The 25,941-nt window shown below is 36.4% G+C and overlaps 1 long non-coding RNA gene across 1 annotated transcript; it reads left to right on the top strand.

The window, feature by feature from the left end:
* The first annotated feature begins 20,628 nt into the window (after positions 1-20,628).
* LOC102802404 (uncharacterized) lies at positions 20,629-20,848 on the top strand. Its single transcript, XR_013422289.2, has 2 exons — positions 20,629-20,670; positions 20,795-20,848. It is a non-coding gene; the product is annotated as an uncharacterized LOC102802404 (long non-coding RNA).
* Positions 20,849-25,941: the final 5,093 nt, after the last annotated feature.

Genomic DNA, 25,941 nt, shown 5'->3' with positions numbered 1-25,941 from the left:
GGTGTCGCTGGGTGTATATGATAAAGGGAAGTTGTGCAACCAAATTTGCCGAGTTCGCAGTTTTTCGCCAATAAAAAAATAACTAAGGCAACAACTCACGGTTTTTCAGCATTTTTGTAATAAAGACATTATTCTCTATCAATAATCCGCCCAAAACAGGAACATTTCTACTAATTCTTGTGTTTTTTAGACGTTTTTCGAAAAACCTGCTATTAGGCTGCAAAAGTAGAACATTCCGGAGGGGGCGAAAGGGAAGAGCCAAATTTAACGTGTAAAAATAGAACGCGTATTTTGATCTCTATGCGGTCGTTGCCAAAGAGCCCTGCGTCCATCGCCTGGCGATGCTCTTCTGTTTCACCAGTTGCGTTTTTTGACTAAAATTTGGGCAGTACTGTCAGTCACGAAAATTGATGAATTAATTAATACACATAAAATATGAATCACGGGCTAATTCAATGGTCACCGAACACTCCACTGTGGCAAGATAGTAGCTACTGTATATTTGACCCAGATTTGACAAGCGTGGTACAGTTTTTTGCGCTTGTCCGTAATAACGCGCACAAAGGATTGTGGGGCAGAGTCCTTTATTTGCTGGCATTCTTGAATTTTGACTGCAGTTCTTTTTTATATTTTAGAGTAAATGCTTTTGATATGCTCTTAGGTTTCTTAATATCCGTCTGAAATTCTGGACTGTGGTCATATTTTTCGATTAGGAGTCGTATATTTAAATAACTCACCGTGACTAATGTTTTGCATTATGAAGTATATTATTATGAAGGTCAACACACTGTACTTTAGATAAATATTTACCATCTTGTTATTTCATTATTTCGCTTTCCAGCATTTACAGGAAACGTTTCATTCTAGAAAATGCTATCGCAAAACGGTTGGAAATAATAAATGTAACAGCAGAATACGTCCTAGCACAGTCACTCGACTGGGAGAGTGATTGTGGTCCTAGTAATAAACTAAGTGACTTCCAAAAACTGAATGGTGTTTGCGAACTTCGTATTAGTTATAAACCGACGTTAGCTTCACGTTTATGTCACACCATGGAAACAGCCAAAAACATGGTGCTTGTTTTTGAGCGGAGCGGATCGCCAACCAGCCTACCGGCTTGTATTTTTATCAATTATATCAATTATATCTACCAGAGTGCAATTTTTGTTTTTCTTATCTTTGATGGTAAAATTGAATTTTTTGTTTTGATCATGTAACAGAGTACATGTATATAGTCATTCAGTTCACTTTGCACAATCACCAATAATCACAACAAACAAAGAATACTGCCAGTTTGTCAAATACATTCGCCATATAAAGTTTCTCAAATATTAACTATATTTTCATATGTACAGGTATGGAGATGATGCATTAACCATAACATCTACTATTGTTGACACACCATTAGAGCTTCAAAAGTTGGCATTTCAAATATTTTCTTGGACATCCAGAGCATATTATTAAAAAAGAAGTGTTAGATATTTTTGATAGTGATGGGTGGCAAAAGAAGAAAATATTTATAGTTATAGATGAAGCACATTGCATTTTTAAGTGGGGACCAGATTTCCGCCCAGCCTTCCCAGAATTATGTCGTTTAAAGACAGTCTTTCCCAAGGCAGTACAATTAGCCATTACAACCACTGCTACAAGAGATCTACAAACTGAGCTTTCCAGAAAAATGCTATGGTCATCATATCATCTGTGGACAGACCAAATATAAAATTAGCAGTCAGGACAAGACTACCTTGAACTGGGAAAACCACGGTTAATGAAAGTTTTGAAGCTATATTCATGTCATTAATTAAAGAACTGAAAGAAAACAAAGTAAATTTCCCCAAGACAATAGTCTATTCCTCTCTCAAGTGGTGTGGCTATGGCCATGAGATGGCAGTGAGGAGAGATATAGATGGTTCTTTGTCAGAGGTTATACTCCTAGTAGGATAGTTCCACAAACCATGCACTGCAAAGGTAATTATGACACTATAGTCTATTTTACTTTTTTATTTGTAAATTATTTCAATGCTTGATTAATGTTTATTATATTAGTGTTTATTATATAGGACAATGGAAAATGGACCTACAAAACATGATTGCAAACCCCAAATCACCCTCAACCCCCAAATATCTGGACCCCCCCCCAATTGGTCGACCCACATTGAAATTCATAACATATGCAAAAAGTTATGTTTGGAAAAGTCGCAGCTTGGATGACAATGCTCCCCCTTCAGCCTCCACACTATCATGTGTAGATAAAACTTCCAGCAGATTTTATACAAAATCCAAATGTGTCTTCCCTGAAATAAATAAAGGAACATTATTTTGCAAGTTTAATTGTAATTTACTTTTTAAGCCTTTCGTACTACCGGTACTTTGTCGGTTGGTATTTCCTAATTGTTATACAATTTTCAGATGAAAACCGAAGTTGGAACTGCCATTCAGAAGGGTGCAATTAGACTACTCTTTGCTTCAGAAGCATACTCAATGGGCAATGATGTTGTTGATATTGCAAGGATTATACATGCAGGACCACCAAAATGCTTGGAAAGTAAGTTGTCAATTTTTAAAAGCTGGATTATTTTAAATCTGATAGGGTGGCTAGCAGATTTATAGGGTGTACAGTAGTGTAAGACTAAATTTACAGTGATGTGCAAGTTTTCCAGTGTATCTTCATATTTTGTAGTAATTTCTGTGCAGACAAATTGTACAGCTTCTCAGCATTGCTCATCTTTCTTTCAATGATGCATCTCTTAATTAATAAAAAGAATATTGCAGTTTATTTAGTTATCTTTACCTTTTCATTTTCAGCATATTTACAAGAACTTGGTTGTGCTGGAAGAGGTGGCAGGCATTAGGGATATTGTGCTACAATGCCTCCGACATTAGCCCTGCTGCATCTGGCATGACTGAAAGAAAACAAAGTAAATTTTCCCAAGACAATAGTCTATTCCTCTCTCAAGTGGTGTGGCTATGGCCATGAGATGGCAGTGAGGAGAGATATAGATGGTTCTTTGTCAGAGGTTATATACCTGGTAGGACAGTTCCACAAACCATGCACTGCAAAGGTAATTATGACACTATAGTTCTAATAGAAGATGTAAAAAAATTACGATTTTGTGCTTTTACATGAGAATTGTGCATTGGTCGACCATATTGAATCAAATCACAAAAATAATGTTGGTGCAGATGTATCTCTTGGTATACTATTATCTTTGTACAAAATTGAAACAAACGTTCATTGCATTCAAGAAAAGGTAGCATGGGTACCATGAAAAACAAAATGGCCGCCAGTCGGCCATATTTGTTCGAATCACGGAAAAAAATGACTTGCACCTACAAAGTTTGAATGAAATCCATCAATTAGTCTCAGAAATATTGCTACGGAAGGACGGACGGACGGAACCCAAATTAATAGTCCACGTTTTCGGACTTCGTCCAAACAGGGACTAATGAACTCACTGAAAACTGAGTGATTAATTTTATGAAAAATTACAGATTGTGGCTGGCTGTTTTGATTTTCAGAGTATACACTTATTTTAGATGTTTTTTTCACCAAAAGTCAGGTTTTGAGACTCAAGATTTACATGACTTTTGTTGGAAAATGTTTTGATACAAATATCACTTTTTCTGTACATTTTGTACACCAATCCCTTAGATGAGTGCTGACAAGAACCCTGATTTAATTTCCCAGCTCAGTTGCAAAATAATACTGTTTGCTTTCAATCCATAATCTTGTGCTTTGCACTTCAAGATTATCAAGTACTGAACAATGCATACGTGGGAATGAGGAATGTGCTCGTCGAGCTACAAATGGTATGTGACTGTCAGTCTTTCTTGCAGTGTTCACAAATAAGCCAACAAATTCCTCATGTGCTTCACGTATTGACAGTGAACACAACTGACGCACAAGCAATCTCACAATTTCATAAGCATATTTTGAGAGGCTATTGTTTGCCTTGAAAAACAACATTGCAACTTTCAATAATCTGATACCTCGGTCACGGTCTGGATGCTTGATAAGATCGAGCAGATCTTTGTACATAAGTCCAAGTTCTAGCACAGTGTGACTGTAGTTCTTGATATAGTCTTGTTTACTTCTTCTCAGTTGGCTTAATCAAAAGTTGGATTTGTTCTCCATCGGCCAGATGCAGCGTTATCACTTGACCTTGTTCTGAAGATCAATATATAAAGAAATAATAATTAGCATCATATCATATTTCTTACTTACACTGTTCACCAAATCATGTCATACTTCTCAAGCATTAATATAAAAAAAATCTGTCAGTGTGATACCATGAACAGCAACTGCAAATGTTGATGTATATAATTCTAACATTTATGACATTCTGAACAAGCATTGAAAATGCATAGTCCCCATTCAGTATTAGCTGTTCAATGTTCAGTACAAGTGACATGTAGACATGCAGGGTCCCATGTAGGCTGTGAGTTGACAAACATGGAAATTCTTTTCTCAAGTGACAAGTTCACTTTTAAAGCAATATGCTATATATATGCATGATCATCATACAAAGTTTAAGGCCACCATTTCAACAAATTTGACCAAACCTCAAAACAAAACATGCTGTGTAGTATAGTACTATGTACAAACTTTGAACTGATTCATATCTTACAGGAGAATCAGCACGAAAAGGGGGAAAAATGGCCACCAGTCGGCCATTTTGGTTCAAATCAGACAAAAAATATGACGTGCACCTGTAACCAAATATGCATGATGATCATACAAGCTTTGATTGAAATCACCCTGTGCAGCTCCGAGAAACAGTTTCGGACACGTTTACTTATCAGAATCCACCAAATTTGAGGACAAAATGATCGCCAGTGAGCCATATTTAACTAAAATGTAACGAAAATTGACGTGCATATGTAGATCATCATACTTTGTCTATATGTCAAGACTGAATAAGATCGGTCAAAGTGTGTCTGAGAAATGGCTCCGGACGGACGGACGTACGTACGTCTACGTACGCACGGATGGACGGACAGGAGAAAATTAATAGTCCCCGTTTTTGGACTTCGTCTGAACAGGGACTAATAAAGTAAGTAAGTAGTGGCATGTATAAGAGTAGCAGTCATGAATGTACTGGCACTCTGCAAGAACATAAATACAACATTGCTCATTACATTCACTGGTAGAGTAAAATATTTTACCTTCAATGTTTTGTTCTTTACGTATGTTCTTCAAGAAAGATTCAAATTTAGGAGCAACAAATTCATCAACAATTCTAGTGAAGTGTATTTTAAACCACTCTTCTGCAGCATTAACATCACCTGCAGGTGGAGGTGGATGTTTTACAGTATTACTATATACATCTGACATGTCAAAGTATTCCATGACAGCCTTAATTATGTATGTATCAAGGAAGCTGATAACAAAGTCCCTGTCTGCATCATAAGCTTTGCGAACATCACTGTTGTAATGTTTATATTCCAATGAACATAAAACAGGAGGCTTTATAGTATTCAGTGCCTAGCTTACAACTAACAACTTTTATTGTACTTGAACTCTACAGTCATGTGATACATACATTAATATATTATGATAATGATTATACTTAATACTTCATTACATAGTAGTATGTCACATCTCCCCTTTCAAAGTAGTTCTTGCTAATGGGAGGTATTAAATCTGTATAATATTTCAATACGTCTAACATAACTGAATGTTCACTGTCCATTCATGATTGTTTCTTAAATTGTATTACAAAAAAATAAAACTTCTGATGTCATTGTATCATGTTCGCATAAGAGTCCGGTTTCATCATAGAAACAAACAAAACAACAAAATACAATAAAAATGTGATTATGCCAATTGTACTAAAAAATATTTTTTTTTAAACATGCAATTAATTATTGAATACAGAGGTTCCAGCACTTGACTTTCCGGTGGAGAGGATCTTTACCATCCACTCATCATAAAACTATCACTAATTATGAGGTCAGAGGTCGCTAGTACTTGACCTGCCGTTGGAGTAGAAGTTCACTGACTACCCATTAACCTCATAATCATCCCTATATCTCAGTGGTAATTTGATTACTCGACCACTTGCTGTGCGTTTCTGGTCTGGTGGTGTTGTCACGGTAACATCTTTAATTGGGGATGTTATTGATTCTGGTTCTTCTACAGACACGTTTTCAGTTGGTTGAATTTCATCCTGGTATGATGGTATCATACTTGATTTTGGCATATGTGCTTTTAACAGATGTTTTCTATTACGCCTGTATTGTTGACCTTCTGGTGTTGTTACTATGTAGGATCTTGGATTCTCATGCTGTCTTCCAAATCTTGTCAGATCTTATTCCTACAGTGTCGTTCACTTTGATCTCAGGTAGTTGTTTGGTGTGTCTATCATAATATTTCTTTTGCTTTTCTTGGCGCTTGACTAGTTGAGCTCTGGCGTCATGAACAATCTTTGGTTTTAGCATCTCAGGTGAAACTGGTAGTTTAGATTTCAACATTTTGCTCATTAGTAATTGTGCTGGTGATGCAGTCATACCTGACACAGGTGTGTTTCGGTAGTCCAGCAATGCTAAATATGGATCTTTCCCGTCTTCCTTAGCTTTCTTCGTCAGCCGTTTAACGGTTTGTATTGCTCTTTCACTCATTCCGTTTGATTGAGCATAGGTCCGACTTGATGTAGTTAGCTTAAATCCCCAGTCATTTGCAAACTTGCGGAATCGTTGACTTGCGAATGGTACATTGTCAGCAAATACTTCATCGGGTATTCCATGACGTGAAAAGATTGAAGACATTCGAGTGATCACCGTGTCTGCTGTTTTAGCTGTCAGCAAGCTTATCTCTGGAAATTTAGAGAAATAATCAGTGATTAATAAGTAATCCTTGCCATTCAGATGAAATATGTCACTTCCAATCTTTTGCCATGCTCTTTCTGGTATTGGGTGTGGTATCATTGACTCTCTCTGATTCGCTCTTCTATGTTTGGTACATGTCCTCAATGTCTGTTGACATTCCTGGCCAATATAATACAGATCTTGCTCTTAACTTGCATTTTTCAATGCCTAAATGGCTTTCATGAATGATCTCTAACATTCATTTCTCCATGGTGTTGGTATTATCATTCTTTCTCCAACAAACATGAGACCATCTGCTTCATGTATTTCATCTCTCAGTGACCAATATGCCGTTACAGGACCACGTAAATGGTATTTGAGTAGTGGCCCTCCTTCCTTCACAACTTTAATGCTTGAAGGATTTCATCTTCTGCAGTCGCTGCTCTCAACTCATCTAACCTGTTGGGTGTGGCGGGAAAATTGTCCACTAATGAATGAATTACTACATTCATTTCTGCATCTAGCTTTTCATCATCTTTATTGTGATTAAGGTATGCTCTCGACAGAGTGTCGGCAACATACATTTCTTTCCCAGCCACATATCTGACATTGAGTTGATATTTCTGCAATCTCATCAACATGCGTTGTAGTCTAGGTGATGCCTTGCATAATGGTTTCTTCAGTATTGTTTCCAGTGGCTTATGATCTGATTGTACATTCAATCATTTTTCCATACACGTACTGGTTGAATCGTTCACACGAGAACACAATAGCAAGCATTTCTTTTTCTATCTGTGCATAGTTTTGCTCTGCTTGGGTTAGCGAACGTGATGCATATGCTATTGGGTGGTCATCCTGAAACAAACATGCTCCAAGTCCTCTCTGTGATGCATCTGTTTGTATTCTCATTGGTTTGTTTACATCGAAGAATTTTAACACTGGCTTGCTGGTTAGACTTTCTTTAATGCGCTGTAATGCTTTGTCTTGTTCATGTCCCCAACTCCATTGAACTTTTTCAGTAAGAAGCTCTCGTAATGGTGCTGTCATTTCAGACTTATTTGGGATGAACTGAGACAAATAGTTGACCATACCAAGTAGACGTCTGAGGTCTTCTTTACATTCAGGTCGTGGTATCTCAACTATCGCTTTAACTTTATCGTCATCCGGTTTCAGTCCATCAGCTGTGACGATATTTCCCACGTATTTAACCTCAGTAACGCGTAAAGTTATTTTCTTCTTATTTAATTTGACGTTGTTTTCTCTAGCTCTCTGCATCACTTTCATCAGTATCTCATCTGCCTCTGTCTCATCTTTGCCTGCGATTATTATATCATCTACGATGACTTGAACACCGTGAATGTCTCCAAACACTTGTTCATTTCTTTTCTGAAATACTTCGCTGGCTGAGCATATTCCAAATGGTAGTCTTTTGAAGCGATATCGACCAAATGGTGTGTTGAATGTGCAGAGATATGAACTGTCTTCATCAAGTTTAACATGCCAGTACCCATCCTTCATATTAAGTATGGAAAAAACTTTCTTCCCATGCAATTTGGTTGCTATATCTTCTGGCGTTGGAATCCGAAAATGTTCCCTTTTTATCGCCTTGTTTAGAACTCTCAGAGACCTATCCGGCTTCTCCACAATTACAAGACTGTTGGTTTGTCTACTTTCGCAATTACTCCACTAGCTTCCATTGTCAACAACTTCTCCTTCAGTTTATTTTGTATGCTGAAAGGGACTTTCCTTACAGGGTGAATCACTGGCTGTATATCATCATTTAACTCAATGTGATATTCTCCAGGCAGTTGACCAAGCCCAGTGAAGAGGTCGCTGAACTCTTCTATTAGTGACTCCTTAGTGAGGTATTTATTATCACCCACTGCATCAATTCGTTGGATCAAGTTTAACTTTAAACAATCTTGAAGACCCAATAGTGGTGGTGAGTCTACATCTGCTATGTAGAATTCCAGCATTTCAGTTTTGTTTTTAATGACACATTTTAATATGGCAGTCCCATGGGGTATCACTTTACTGTTCCCATAGACAGACAACACAGTTTTAGTTGGCTGTAAGTTTATCTTAGATTTCAAGGTTGTCTGTATTTGTTTAAATATCTTCATTGGCAGTACATTAGCACTAGATCTAGAGTCAAGTTTTATCTTCACTTTCAACCCATAAATCATCAGTGGTGTATACCATGCCCTGTCACTATTATTGCCTTGACAACCATGTACATCAACAGTAGTCAGTTCACCAACAAACAGTTGGCTATCCTTATCATCACTGTCATCTGAGTCCACATCAAGGGTATGTACACGTTTCCTCTTGCAAACCCTTGCAAAGTGACCTTTCTCTTTGCATAAATGACATTCTTTACCAAAAGCTGGACATGACCGAGGCCCTTGTAGGGTAGCACATTTCCTACACTTAAATAATTTGCCTTTCCCTTTTCCATACGTTTCCACAGACTTTTTGGCGGGCTTTCCTTTAGACCATTTCTTATTATTATAGACTGAATGGACCTATTTATCCCGGCCTGTCATTGCTTCAATTTGAGATTTGCTAGTTTCTGCAGCACGACACATATCAACAGCATTTTCTAGTGTATTTGGTGCCTCTCTTAGCAATCTTTCTTTCAAATGCACATTTCTGATCCCTTGTACAATTCTATCCAAAATGTTCAGATCTACTTGATTGCCTTTATTAAATTCGCATGATTTTGCTCTCTTTTTCAATTCAGTCACAAATTGATCAATAGTCTCACCATCACTTTGAGAACATTCCCAAAATCTGTATCGCTCAAACAATGTGTTTTTGCGCGGATTGCAATGTTCTTTAAATTTGGCTATGTTGGCATCAAATTTGTTCTTGTCTTCTGCTGGGTCGAAATTGAAAGTATCATACAATTCAATAGCCTCTTCACCCAAACAATGCAGTAATATAGCAAGTTTCGTACCTTCATCAGCACTTGCCTGTGCTCCTGATGCCTTCAAATCTGCGCCAATTTTCTGCTAAATTTCCTTCCAATGAAAGAGGATCAGGCGCCTTGAGTTGTAACATAGGTGGTGCGTTTGCCATCGTGAAGAACTTGAGACTTTTCCACGTTGATTTTTCACTTCTGACACCATGTAATGTTTATATTCCAATGAACATAAAACAGGAGGCTTTATAGTATTCAGTGCCTAGCTTACAACTAACAACTTTTATTGTACTTGAACTCTACAGTCATGTGATACATACAGTCATGTGATACATACATTAATATATTATGATACTTAATACTTCATCACGTAGCAATATGTCACAACTGTCAACATTTGTGCGAGAAATTTTCGTTTGTTCAGTTTGCATTGTCCCAATCTGATTGCTACTTCCTTCTTGGTACAACTGATGGAAAAACATCATTAAGTAGTTCATCATCAAGTGAAAAAGCTCAAATGATATTGGAGACAAGTGTTCAAATTTGTCTCTAGGATTATCTGCATGAATGCGAAGTTCTTTGCCCCAGTAAATCTCTCTCTAGTCAGCTGGTATCCACCTATATGTATTGTTGATAAACATTGTGAATGACTTCTTCATAACTATCTAGGATGTCTACAACCTGATCATAGCGTTGTTCATTCTTGAATAATACAGGAAGTGGTACAACCTTTGTCTTCTGGGAAAGAGATTCTGAGAAAGGTCCCACAATTGGTTTATCCACAAATTCCTTCACAAATTGTAGTGCTGGAACAAGTCTAACAACAGCTCGTCCAATCAGTTTGGTGTAGTTCTCTTTGATATTCTCCCAGTCATTTACATTTGGTAAAAAATCATTGGCTGTCAGGTGCCAAAATGGGAGCTGTGGTCCCGAAAATTAGCAAAAGATGGTAGCAGTTTTTAATTACAGTGTAATGATTCATAGTGCAAAGTATGTCACGACACATAAAGAATGAATTATAAGTCCATATTTCAAACTAATCTAAATGTATTTGGGAGTCTTACAGCAGATCATCCAAATATATTACAAGACAGTCCTATAGGACATTAATATGTAAATGTTCTGATATGTAGATGACAGTATGTTAATAAATATCTTACCAGATTGGTGAGCCAGATGGCTGAAATCTGTTTTCTGCAGGATGGCTATTGAACCAAAGGCATGGTACATATGTCCTTTCCTATCATAGCGCTGTTCACTAACACCTTGTTAGTCCCCGTTCGGACGCAGTCCGAAAACGGGGACTTATGTTTTGCCCTGTGTGAGTCCGTCCGTGCGTCCGTGATCACCTGTATCTCGAACATGCATGGACCGATTAAGTTCAAACTTCACTCATACATCACACATTATATGGGACATATGCACATGCATTTTTTTCATGATCCGATTAACGATAGCCGAATAGCGGCCATTTTAAAGCCGAAAATGCATCAAACTCGCACATTTTCACCATTCCGGACCCGGATCTCAGTTATGCATGGACGGATTTTGTTCAAATTTGGTACATACATTAAACATAATAGGACCTTGATGCACGTCATTTTTTTTTTTGGATCGGGTTCGAAATGGCCGACTGGCGGCCATTTTGTTTTAAAGAATTCAGTTCTGGATCCGTATCTGAGACATGCTTGGATTGATCGAGTTCAAACTTCACACACACAAGATACATCATGTCACAAATATGTATGTGCATTTGTTTCATGATCTCATTAACGATAGCCAAATGGCGGCCGCTTTAAGGCCGAAAATGCATTGAAATCGCACATTTTCACCATTCCGGACCCGGATCTCAGTTATGCATGGACGGATTTCATTCAAATTTGGTACATACATTAAACATAATAGGACCTTGATGCACGTCTTTTTTTTCCGGATCAAGTTCGAAATAGTCGATTGGCGGCCATTTTGTTAAAGAATTCAGTTCTGGATCCGTATCCAAGACATGTCTGGATTGATCAAGTTCAAACTTCACACACACATGGTACATCATGTCACAAATTGATATGTGCATTTGTTTCATGATCTGCTTAACAATACCGGAATGATGGCCATTTTAAGGCCGAAAATGCATCAAAATCACGTATTTTCACAATTCCAGAACCGGATCTCAGTCATGCATGGATGGATTTTGTTCAGATTTAGCACAATGTGTTGTACATATGCAGGTGCATTTCGGTCATGATCTGCTTTGAATGTATATGTCACTCAAATATGAACGGAACGGGGACGTGTCATTGACAATGACTTGTTTCCAATTTACATTGTCTCCACAGAGGCGAAATCTGTCATAAAATGAAAAATTTGTATTGTCCTAATCTAATGTTAGTTACTGCACAGGTTATTAAATACCAGTTTGTTGTCATTCACTCAACTTGATATAGTTAAGTACAAGCACCTTATTGAGAATTATTGAAAATGTGTACATGTATAAACAGATTGACCCCTTCCCCCCAAAATACTAAAATAGTCAGAATACAATTACTTTTTCTTCTTGATCCATTCAATGAGTTCAGCATCAAAGTGCCCACTGATGACATTAATGAGATTTAAGCTGCTATTGTAGGACAAGCAGACTCCCAGTGGCTGCAGTCGATCAAAAACCTATTCAGTAACAGAAAAAAATACACTAATAAAGGGCTCCGTATAACGAACTTCTTTATGTTTTGTTTCATGTTCTGACGTCTTGAAAACCAGACTTTCATTTAGTTGGTGGGGTGTGGTGGGGTGATTAAATAAAGGTGTTTCATAGAACTGTGTACACGTTATCCATGGTTCCTATATAATGTCACTGATTAAAGATAATGTTAAGATCCCATAAAATCGTCCAAGTATGAACCAACCTCAATTGAGAATTACTCAAAACGTTTACTCCAATGTCATCAAAATGGTAGTTAGGAACACAGAAATTAAATTATAACAAGGTGGCTCTTATTTGAAGGATTTTATGGTAAACGCATTCAACAAGAGTGGTCTACACAGATGGAAGGTTGCATAGAGTAGTAAAGTGAAGCTACTGTATGTACTGTAAGTACACATATCTACCTCATGCTAAAGATCACTGCTAAAACTATCCATTGATGAAGCAATTAAGCTGTATATGTGTAAGCAAGGATAACAGCACTACATGCACACACAAGCATTATATTCTGTGACCTCATTATAACAAACTCCCTGATAACAAATAAATTACTCCCAGAATGTGTCCTCATGTTATAATGAATATTTTGTGATATAACAAATTTTGTCCACGTATCTGAGTTCCTTATAATAAGGTTACAGTATAGTATGTGCCAACTAAATCCCCTATACCAGACAGTCAGAGCTGAAGGTAACATCACATCATACTTAATTAACACACTGTAGTATATATTTTTCTTCTGTCCACCTGGAATATAAGCATGTTATAATGAAAAGCGGTCTACAAATTATTTATCCAAACCTTTGAATTTGATTTGTCTAGATATAAATAGAATTATACAAATATGATTCCATGCTCTCTTTGTATGTTCAGCAGCACATGTGACATGATGTATATGCATTCTACAAATTGTAGCAAACCTGAAAGTCAAATAATAGAGTACTATCACATAACAATAATCAAAGTGAAAATATATAAACGCACCTTCTGGTCACAAATGTTATCGTGAAGTACAAGAGATAGTATGTGCTGTACCTTGCTAAGCTGGTGATTGGCCTGCTGCATTAGGATAGCATAAACCATCCCAAGTTTTGGTACAATAATCTGTAGTACTTCCAGTTGGCTTTGAACCCCTTCCTTCAAACACACCCCTAATGCCAGCTGCATCAATTCAAGAAATGTGCTGAAGGCTTCCTCCAAAACATCCATCCATTCAAAGTTCACCAGATCATCATAGTCCTTTCTCATTAAGTAACTCACAAATCCAAATTTTCTATTCCCCATGTTCCTTTTGGAAATGGCTTCTTGTTGCATAGTGACACGAGTGAACAGTTCTCTCAAAGCTGGTGAACTGGCAACAACATCTGCAAACATATCAGTACTGCACATTATTGCACTTCTTTCAATTTGCTTCCACTCATCTTCTGTAACTCTTGATGTTGGTTTTTCCTTAAAAGACTCGTAGTCAAGAATTCTGTTTTTGAAAGTTGACCCAGTCAAGTAAGCAGCTGCTTTAACAACAATTCAATTATACAATGTAATATTAGATTATGGCGGGACTGGCATAATTAGGACAGGATGTGTTTAATGATTTGTTCTGTCGTGTCTTTCCAACAAAGCAGATATAGCACATATGCAGATCGGATTGGGGGTAAGGCGAGACCAACGAATCGATAACACCCAAACAAAATATTAATTACAAATAACAATAATAATTAAATTAAAAATATTAGTATAGTAATGGTGTAAATATATTTGCATTAGTCTCATTAAGTAGGACCGACATTTTAATTACATATAACACAAGTATAACAATGTTGGATATGCAATACAGCTAGAGGAGGAGATGGGGGAGAAATTTGATGCATTGCTAAAAAGAAATAATTATAAAAATATATATCCAAAATGAATAATTTATCAAGGTTATGTTGTATGACTGTCAGGTAGACTAACGAAGATTCATATATTGTATTACAATTAATCCATATGCATTAATACAATGAGTAGTACCACCCTGAAGCAGCACATGGTTACCTAGATTTTTAGGCTTAACATTATTTGAGCACCACACGAAACAGTCACAGTAAGCATCATGCGAATATAAAAAATAGATTTTAGTGTACTGAAATATAATGGACATAAAGAGCAAAATATTGTGTAAAATAATGTTTTTGATTGAGCTCGAGTTTTGTAATTTTGAAAATTTAATACATTTTATCCTGACAATATGTAATACAATTATGATTACAGGTCATCTTTTCCCCATATTAAAGTATTATTATGTAGTTTTATCATGTCATTCGAACAATGTAGATATAGCAGTGTACAATAACAATGAACGACCAGCTCATCGATACATCAACGCTGTCTTACCTTCATCTTCGCAGGTGATTCGCGATTGTCGGTTAAAAAAAATGCTATTCCCTGCTATTAACGATTCTGATCCGCCGACCGAAATGATTTCGCATTTTGTGGCTACAAAGGAGTTCTGGCGTAGAATGATAGCGGAACATCTCTCTGCGTTACGTGAGAGTGATCAATTACTTTCTGATTGCGTAATAATAATCTCGATATCAGGTATTAACCAATCATCTCAATCGCTCACACAAATTGTTCCTCACTTGATTTATTGTTTCTCATCGATCATCGAAATCAAGTTTCCCACTTAAAAAAAGCAAATGCAATTGAAATCATTCTCTATTTCCTGCAGCTACTGTGCCGTTCTATGATATTTTAGTCATTTTCCTTTCATAAATTTTCTGAGCAAGTGTAGATTTTGCTTTATTGTCACCATGTACAATATCTACATAGTTTGTTTTTTTCAGTGGCGGCGGCACAGGGAGCGGTCGTCCCTTCAGGAAAAATGTTGGGGGGTGCGTCGCCCCTCCAAAATCAAGCTGAAATCCTTTGTGTCAGCAAAATTTGCCCCCGAAAATACAGGAAATAGCGTTTCAGAGGGTCTAGATTCCAACATTTTTAAGGGGGAACACGCCCGGACCCCTTAGTAAGGTCGCGCCTTCCGCACAAGGTTGGTGTGCAGATCTCGCCCCTCATGCAAAATGTCGTGCCGCCGCCTCTGTCTTTTCATAGACCGCTTTATTGTGACTACCTCACGAGTGCTTAAACTTTGTCTATATAATGTCACTGTCATTCTTGTAACTTGCATCTTCATACAAGTATCGTGCAAAATGAAAAAACAAACAGTTTATTGGGGTTATTGAGTAACTGTTGGTTCTTTATGTGGCAAAGTTATATACCGGTATGCGTGAACAATTAATGAACCTGTATGGATTGGATGTTAATTCTCCGAACACAACGTTTTGCGAGATTAACATTTTAACGGCATTCCCCATTCACAGTCCATCTACCCCCGGTCGGGAAACGACTAGCGTTCTTTTGTATCGAACCGCGTTTCGGGTAAACAAACCGTTCACACCCGGACCGAGGGAGTCAGGAAGTCAGACAGATTACAATACCGTCGGAAAATTTACCGTCATGCGAAGCGATAACTCATTGTATTACTTCAGTTTGACAACTACAACGTAAACAAAACATGTAAACAAAATTAGCACTATGAAATTTGGGGTTTTTGAACCCTGATACACATCAAAACCAACCTACCAACTCATAAACATTCAATTCCTGCCATGTTAAGATTAATATCGAAAATTATGTTCATCTTCTAGTTTTAATAAGGAAAAAACGGCGCGTACCAACATGCTGATATCACTAAAAAAAATCTAGTCAAAATGGCGTCGTTCATGTTAACGTGGTCAATCGAAAAACCTGTGATATTTCTGATTCTTGGGGGTTCATAACTATACAACTACTAATGACTTTATTCGATGCAAAAGTATAAAATAATGATTCAATTTTTGTATATAAATGATGTTTTAGCACTGACTAGCGTACCTTGTCATTTCAAAACGTCGCCATTTGCATTTACGATCGAAAAGAGCATCCATAAAAATCGCTCAATTTAACATTAATAAAATGCTGTGTGACAAATAACAAATCAGCCCACCAATTTTAGCGATATGTTTTGAATCATAAAATGTCATAATCGAAGACAAATATTGGTTTCGCGCTGAGAAGAAGAGTAAATGAAAAAGAGTTCATTTCAATCACCCCAAAAATCAAACACGAACAATTTCTGGGTAAAGATATGAAAATTTGTTACGAAAATGTGTCGCTGCTGGTAAAATAGATGAATTAAAAAAACTACTCGTTAGAGAGATTATGCCCCATTGTTCCAAATGGTCGATTCCACCGTGCTGAATAATAAAGCATCGTGTGTCACGTGGCAGTGAATAGACCGGTTTTTACTTAAATAAGCCACAGATTTCAGCTGGTTCCTACATACAACACGTATCCCACATCGTGTAACCCATAATTAGGATTCGAAATTAGAGTGAAAATCTGTTCCATTAGATGTTAATATACAGTTTAATATCAGTTCAAAGTCAATAAATTGTTCCTCCTAATTCTCAAAAGTGGAAGTATTATGTAGCCGGTGATTTGCCGAACTGATTTTGCGACGTCCTGTCCAATTTTAAATATGAATGTTGGGTGACAAGTTCGATTGACGGGTGATCCATCAAGGTAATTGAGACCTTGTACAAATGCGCATGGATTGTCTATGTGCCTACTCAAAATCACGCGAGGGATAGTCGACACGGCTGAAATATGCTTGGTTCAGTAACACGCTACTAAAATGTACAACTCAGCTGTGTAGAAAATGGTTACTTTTCAGATGCGGTAATTACTGACATTTTCAAATTGGGTGTCATCAAATACCTTATGTTTCACGTAATTTATGTATATTACCGAATGAATTGGCTTTATTTCAGACAGTTATTTGTTCATTGGACACATTTTGTACACAACTGTCTAAAATAATATAAGTGTAGTGTTACCAGACATAAATATTTAAGATTAAAAATTGTTATGACAGGGTCTCACAGTTTTGATTATTGAATTAGTGGCAATGTAGCAGGTGAATAAGTAAATTAGAAATCGAATATGAACATTCATTGTGAAATGACATTGGTCTGTCTAGGATCTATTAAGTACGTTTTTCCGTATCGTGCCGCTTACGGTGGAAATGAAATCAATTTCATTTAAGAGAAATAAGAGATTTATCATTTGTATTATTAGGGTAAATGAATTTAATCTTCTTCCATTAACCAATGCTTGATAGTAAGGGTATGAATATTATTTTGGCATTTTCTTTTTATGATTAGAACACTGCGTATATCAATGTGGCCGATGGAACGTCACAACACAAAATCTCTATTATTATGCAGCACAAGTGTACAATTTGAAGGCATAAATCTTATTTGACGGCAAAACTATACAAACTCTATTGGCAAAAAAAAAATGACGGCAAAACTATAATATTTCATGGCAAGCCCCACAATGTGTCGGAAAGACAAATTGGACGGCAAAGCTGTATTATTTTCTGATATGTTGGGGATCAAAGGTTTCCAAGTCATGAGACGAACAAATTAATCAGCAGTAAATGGGAAACTAGCATACATAATGCCAAAGTGTTTGGGTGGGTGGGGTTGTGAATTGAGGTGGGAAAAAACTGATATTGGCAACATAAACTACTGCTATTCTATATAAGGTACATCATATATGGTAGGCGCCATGTGTACAAGAAATCTCCCTGACCACCATACTCAATAGTTCACTTCAATCTTCGCGGTTGGTGTATTGTATGTGGCTGAAAATGTGTAAATTCGACATTGTGATTGCATATTTGCAAACTAACTAGGCCACACGAAACGAGTAGTTATACCATGAGAGAATATGGAGATTGGTCATGATTAACTATGCAGTTGTGCCGTAAAATTATTATTTTTCTATGAAATACTACAGTGTTGAGATGAATTAATATGGGTTTGCCGTAACTATAATTAACTTTCCATGACATCGTAGTTTTGTCGTGAAATTATAGAGCTTTGATATGAAATCGTGGAGTTTTGTCATGAAATGATACCAGTAGCATGTTTACGGAGGCTCTTCAATTTCAAACTCATGCATGTTTTCTTATTTATTTTGCTCAACATCTGCACAAGGCTCAACTACTGCAAGTAACATATTTCACAGCAACATCAATAACCATTAATTGGGAACCGATTGTTGGAGCTGACTATTACGACTTCTCCTTCTATGAACCCAATTCTGGAATGTGGAAATACACGGAAATCGGCGCGGGGGCAACATCTTATAAAATAGCAAATCTGAACCCTGGTACAATGTGCGACTCAATAACTATACAAGCAATGTATGGTGGTCGTGTACGTGGTCCTAAGACTAATTCAGTCAGTCAATTAACACGTAAGTACATACTAATTAAATATTTCTTTCCTTAAAGTGATATTCGTGTTACCTTCACATCAAACTCTCCCTGTGTCGACAGTTCTCAGATTGTATCTACTTAGTTATTCAAATATTAACTTCAATTATATTTCGGTCTACAGTTGCACCAGCACCAAACGTGCAAGTAGTAGACGTTGAGCAACAACAATAACTCTTAGTTGGAATTCGCTTCATGTAGCCGAAGAATTTGTCATCAATTATGAAGAATACAACACTGGAATGCCACAATCCGTAACTGTGCCAGGGACAGCCAATACTTATGAATTGGAAATGTTGAAACCCACCACCCTGTACGTAGGTATTTCCGTACAAGCAGTATATCCCGATGTGTCAAGTGATATCAGCAATGAAATTCAACAAACAGCAGTCGTAGTCAATTGTCTCATTGATTCCATCGCGGGCTGAAAGCTTGCATTCTGTTTGCTCTAAACTGTCCACATGCTAACTGAACATGCTAATGTGTCCGTCCAGTACGAATTGTTGGTCTAATAACATTTTCCATGTAGCATCTCTTCCTCTGAATTAATCACACTCAGCACTTTCTGCGCCATCCTAATCAAACAGTCACTCGAAACTATGTCTTCTGGATGTATTGTTCAAATAACACCTTCACCATGGTCACTTCTATCATTTAGTAGTGATGACCCATATTGTCTTTCTTTGATTGGGCCCATGTTTTCCCCATATTGATTGGGCATAGTTTATTGTCACTGGTTATAGTTGTCTACCTTCTGTTATGGCCAGGTTAGGTCAAGACGGTGGATGTTTATATAAACATCAATAATAATGCACACAACTTTAAAAATAAAAATATCGCTTATTCTTCAGCATCACTTTCAATTTGAAATATTCCAATAGCAGGCTCAGACAGACAAAATATTTCCTATTTATAACAAAGCTTAGACTGAATCAAATGCCCTCGAATTACAATCTTTCAAAACAAGGAAAATTAGAATCATTGTTAGTCGTTGTATTGCGTACAACTCTATGTTGTCTTTTATAACATGGCTGGAATTAATATTTATGATATATATGAAATCAAGTACCAGTTGTTTTCAGAATAATCTTCAGGTCCCAACACTATTCCCTTGACTTCTTGTACTAACACTGTGTCATAAAAAACCTTGGGCTATTGGTTAACACACCATGACCCGTTTCTCTATGTAGATATCTATTTGTGAATTTCTCTACTCACGAACTCATTTCAGTATGGCTTGCTTCACATTATTTGATAGTTAATGTATGGCAGTAACAGTAGGTAATAGCCTGTTTGAGGTCGAGCCTCTAGTAAATGTCTAAGGCAGGTAATACGAATATTTAGCTTGTTGCTATTCTTCTCATATACCAGTAATTTTTGACGTTTTTCTTCAGCATTTACATTCTACTGAATGAGCTGAGGTGTTTTGTGAATGAATTACATTATGTAGTTCACAATGACACATACATGACCCGGGTGTGATATATACATGACAACATACAACCCACGATTGGGCTACCGGGAAAAAAACTACAAGCTCACTAGATTTCGTGGTATAATTTTGTCTCAGTTAAATAAGAGTTAATTAAGTTATTTAGTGATAGCGCAAAATTAAAATCATATCCTTTATACATGTCAGACGCGGGAGCAGTTTTATCAGGTGATCCACATATGACAACATTCGATGGACGTCGATACAGTTTTCAAGGTGCATGCTGGTATACATTTTTCAAAGGCTGCACCACACGCCCTGATTTTGAAGTCACAATTATGTTTGAAAAAAGAGATGATATTGAACTATTCAAAACAAGAACAGTATCTTTCATAGTTACTGGCAGAGACCAGTATGCTATTGTTAATGGCATGGATGTAGTCAAAGTAAGTATGTTGATTAATATTGTATAGCTAACACATATATACATTTGACTATCTACTATATTGACTACAGTCACATGTAGTACTGTTCACAATATCTAACATTTTAGCCTATATTGATACATAGGGAAGTACAGGTGATGGACATGTGGATTCAACTGCTATACAGATTCAGGAAAAAGATAGCGTGATTACACTGACATTAACAGCCAAGGATACAACATACACTCTGACATGGACAATGTGAAAACATATTTTAGAAGCGTCATTCTCTGGTACTGATTACAACGGCAAACTCTGTGGTCTGATGGGATATGCTGATGGTAACAAGCATAATGACTTCAAGACGCCTGATGGCACTAGTACTAATGATTCTATTCAGTTTGGAGAAAGCTGGAAAGTAAACGAAGAAGTGTAAGTCTGTTTGTTCTGTATTAAGTAGAGATTGTTTTGGCAAGCCTAGTATGGTTCATAATAAAACAAACAATTTGAATACAACCTAAATTGATGACCTAACACACTCTTTCCAGAAAATTGATATTGTATGTTATTGTACTGAAGCCAAATTATAAATAGTCTCTGTTGGTTACTAGGTAGTGTCAGGAAAATAAATTTAATGAGAAGGCACTCAGAGAGTGCAAATCTGCAATGTACTTAATTTTAAATAATTTTACCATATTGTTATATATTGTCCAAATCTAGTTCCTCTCCTCAAAACTAATCGATTGGTTCTTCTGTCATGCGAAAACATGTATTCATAAAAGTTCGTCAATAATTGCTGTTTTGCAACCAGATGCAAATCTCTCTTACAATCTAATTGACTGCTTGTTTCCCATGTCAAGTTTAGAAAATGCCTACAATTTTTGAGCCTTGATACAATTTCTTTTATAACCCGCTTCAAGCACTTTTCGTGTGATAATTCATAAGTTAAACTTTTTAAAATTAAATACGTTATTTTCTTTGACCTCACAGGTGCAACTAAGAGTGAGGGGCTGAGCAGACCTACTGATTACATGTTATCAATTTGAAGTCGTATGGGAATTTGGTCGTCTAAGATTTATCATCTTAATTACTATTTTGGTGTTATAAGTTTTAGAATGATTTTGTCATTATGTTGTGATTTGGAGATTCTAGGGTTCTGGTTTAAAATTATTCAAGACAGGTACTGTTGAGTTATATGGAATCAGAAATATGACTTTCATGTTCAGCATAGGAACGGTAAAATCAATAAAGGGTTTGAAATTGGGAAAAACTAGAATAGAAAATGCTTGCACTTGCCTGAATATACACATGTGTGTTGAGAGTGAAGATTTGCGTTTTAGGGCTTATACAAGCCAGACATGTATGTATGTTTGCACATTCCTGAATCAACAATTGCACAACGAGGGAGTTCTACTGCAATCGGTTTGGCTTGCACATGCCTCAGTATATCAATGTGTGTGCGAGTGAAGATTTACTCTTTTATGCACGCACATGCTTGACCCAATGCATGGAGTAAAACCTTACACCATGTGCAGTATTGCCTCTAGGATTAGTAGCACATTGGCAAACCATACCGGATGCAATGTAAATTTAGTACCCCCTAGAGCATACATATTGAAAAAACACCCCTATTGCAGACTTATTTCGAGAACATCCTACCCCATATTGCGTTCTCTGCCGTTTTTTTTTTTGCACTCAAGTGGAGTGTGATCAACTCGGACAAACTACTTGTGGTTGCTAAGTATGAAACTTCTGGTGGTATCATTCGTTGTTTTATGAGTCCGCCAACTCGGGCCTTGGGCGATATATGGGAGTGGTTGCTGCAAGAGGGGGCCTTCGGCTGGCGCAGCAACCCTGTGAGTTTATTCCTGGGGCTTATTGCAGACATTAGCATTTTAAAAGGATTAGATCATGATAGATAACAAATCATTATTTTTGTGATTTTTTCTTTTCGGACAAGGCAATGTGTATAACAACACAACGAAACAACTGTAATTCTTCTACAAGTAACAGTCAGGCCAAACGCCATAATTGTAGTATTAGAATAGCTAGCTGGAATATCCATGGCGTGGGAAATAAATGTTCTGACATAGACATAGACATTTGTGTGAGGATATTATTAATTACAGTAAAACTGGAGATTGCAATGCCCGCACTGGTGAAATGCCAGATTTTATTGTTAATGACAATAGTAACAATATACCTGTACCTAATCATTATATAGATGATAATTTTAAGTTTAGAAAAAACAGGGATAAAAAAATAAATTTGGCAAATCTTTGTTAGAATTGTGTCAAAATAACAATCTTGTCATTCTTAATGGCCGTATAGCTGGGGACCTATTGAACAAATTTACCTGCTACAATTTCGCTAGGGGTTGAAGTATGGTTGACTATGCAATAGTTCAAAGACGCTAGACGGCAGCATCAAATATTGTAAGGTATATGAGATTACAAATATTTATGGGACTTGGGATCAATTACAATATATCAAAATGCCCTAGAAAGCTCAGATATTATTGACAGGATAGTGTCATTTAATTGTAAAGATAAAGACATTGATACTGCAGTTACAGAATTAACTGATATTATGTGTTCCGCAGCTGACAAATCAGTGAAATATAAGCAAGACTTTAGGGATAAAATTGTTTCACATGAAGCAAATCCAAATAAATGTTGGCAGAAATTCAAAATATTCTCAAAAATAGAAAGTGCCAAAAATGAAGATGTAATTAAACCAGACACATAGGTGAATCACTTTAAAGACCTGAATAGTATGCAAAATAATAAAAAAAAAGATACCCGGTTACAAAAAAAATTATAAATTAAACTAGAGATATGGAAAATAATTTAGAAAGTAATGATGGTTTAAACAAACCTATAACCATAAATGAGCTGAAATGGCTGTTAAAAAGTTAAAACTTAGCAAGTTTGTGGGTGAAGACAAAATAGTCAATGAATTTATAAAGTACGGTCGAAACTATTTATTAAAGCCAATTACTGTTGTATTTAATAAAGTCCTAAATTCTGGCAAATTTTCGTCTGGAAGGGTAGCATCATTGCAAGAAATGACTAACATCTGATCCCGGCAATTATAGTGGAGTAGCGTTATCGAGCTGATTAGGCTGCTGCACTTTTAAATAACAGGCTAGTAGACTACTTGGAAACTAAACAAATTTACTTTTCAATTTGTCTTAGGAGATTGATAGATATGTATACTCAGAAAAAAAGAAAATATATGCCTGTTTTGTGGATTACAAAAAGGCTTTCGACAGTATGTGGCGTGATGGTCTATACTGGAATCTGCAACAATATGGTATAACTGGTAGTTTCTATAATACAATTAAAAGTATGTATTGCGGGGTGGTTTACAATGTAAAAACAGGCAAAGGATTGACAAGTAAATTTGTGTCGTTTACTGGGGTGTACCAGGGTTGCAATATTATCCCAACATTATTTAGTCTGTACATGAACAATCTGCCTGAAAAGATAATGTCTGCCAATGGTAACCCACCTGAAATAAAGAATAACGAATAAGAATAAATTAAGTTGTATTATGTTTGCAGATGATGTTTTGATTCTATCGCAGTCATAGGAAGGTATACAAAACAGCTTAGACGCTTTGGCAAAATATAGTGATGCGTGGAAATTAACTGTAAATTTAAGCAAAACAAAATTAATTGCTTTTAATAAGAGAAACCAAATTGTCAAACATAAATCTGTTTTTATAAAGGCAATGAAATTGATGCGGTTGGAAGCTACAATTACTTGGGAATAGTTTTTACATCAAATGGAAAGTTTAAATTGGCTTGTAAAACTCTAAAAGAAAAAGCAATGAAGGCAATGTTCTTACTAAAACAAACACTCAATTCTGTCTCAAACCTCAAAATAAGCACAGCTCTAAACCTATTTGATAAATTGATAGCACCCATCATTAGCTATGGGTGTGAAGTATGGGGAGAGGAAGTCATTAAAAATAGAGATATTATTGAAAATATTAACTATTCTTTCTGCAGATTACTCTTGGGGTTAAAAAAAATGCTACAAGCTTGCAATCTTAGGGGAATTGGGAGATACCCTCTTGCCATAAAAAATAATACACAAATAATTAAATTCTGGCTCAAATCAAAACTCCCAGAAACGCCCAAGTTAATAAAAAGCACCTTTGAAGAAATCAATGCAATGGGTGAACAAAAAATGTCGACAAAATAATCAGTGAAAACAATCTTGATAATGCAATAAAACAACAAATAAAAAAGAAGAAACCAATCTAAACCACGACTATATCTGCTTTGCTGAAAGGGAATTATATGATAAAAATCTCTATTTGATGACAACAGCGCAAATGGTGGAACGAACAAATTGGCAAAATATAGAACATTCAAAACACAATTTAAAATGGAAAAAAGATTTAATAACAATGAGTAATAATAAACTGGGACAAGCCTTATGCCAGATCAGAATCTCTGATCACGAACTTCATATTGAAATTAGCAGGCATTGCAAAACTCCAAGGAATGAAAGAGCCTGTAAATACTGTGATAAAAAGCAAATTGAAGATGAGGTACATTTCCTTATGGACTGCAGTCTGTACAATACACACAGAATTGAATTATTGTACTGTAAGGACATTATACTAAAGTAAGTTAGTAAGTTAAATAAACTAGAAAAATTCAATGCAATTATGAAATATTGTTCAGGAATAAGAACTGAACAATACATACACAAATGAGATGTGAGCAGCTCCACCAAAATTATTTAAATATTATTTGCCTCCTGAGCGGGCTCGCTTTAGAAGGCGAAAAACACTCATTTCCCGCTAAATTTGGAACGCACACACATGGGGTAGTAACGGCATATAGAGTGACTCCGGGAGATCTATACCAGCTAGCTTAATATGCATTGAGTGTGAAGATAGTCAGGCTTACACAAACCAGAATTTATGTATTCAAGTTCAGGATGATGCTCTACTCCACCAAGCTTGCATATATCTGAATCTACGGATGAATATAGAAGGTGAAGCTCTCTTCTGTCGAACATGCACATCCCTGAACAAAATGTATGTTGTAGGTGAAGATGTATTCAATCATGCCTTCACTTGTCTGAATCTACAAATCCATTTTGAGAGTGAACATCTACTTCTTAAAGCTTGAACATGCCCGTACAATTGCATGTGTATTGAGAATAATGAACTACTCTATTAAACATGCAATATACTAGTATTCCACCACGCACTAGCGACTGAGATTGAGAATGAAGATCTCTGTCATAAGCTTTGCACATTACCAAAACT

Source organism: Saccoglossus kowalevskii, chromosome 3 (assembly GCF_978046115.1).
Source record: "Saccoglossus kowalevskii chromosome 3, keSacKowa6.1, whole genome shotgun sequence".
Taxonomy (NCBI): domain Eukaryota; kingdom Metazoa; phylum Hemichordata; class Enteropneusta; family Harrimaniidae; genus Saccoglossus; species Saccoglossus kowalevskii.
This window is presented reverse-complemented; position numbering and strand designations above follow the sequence as displayed.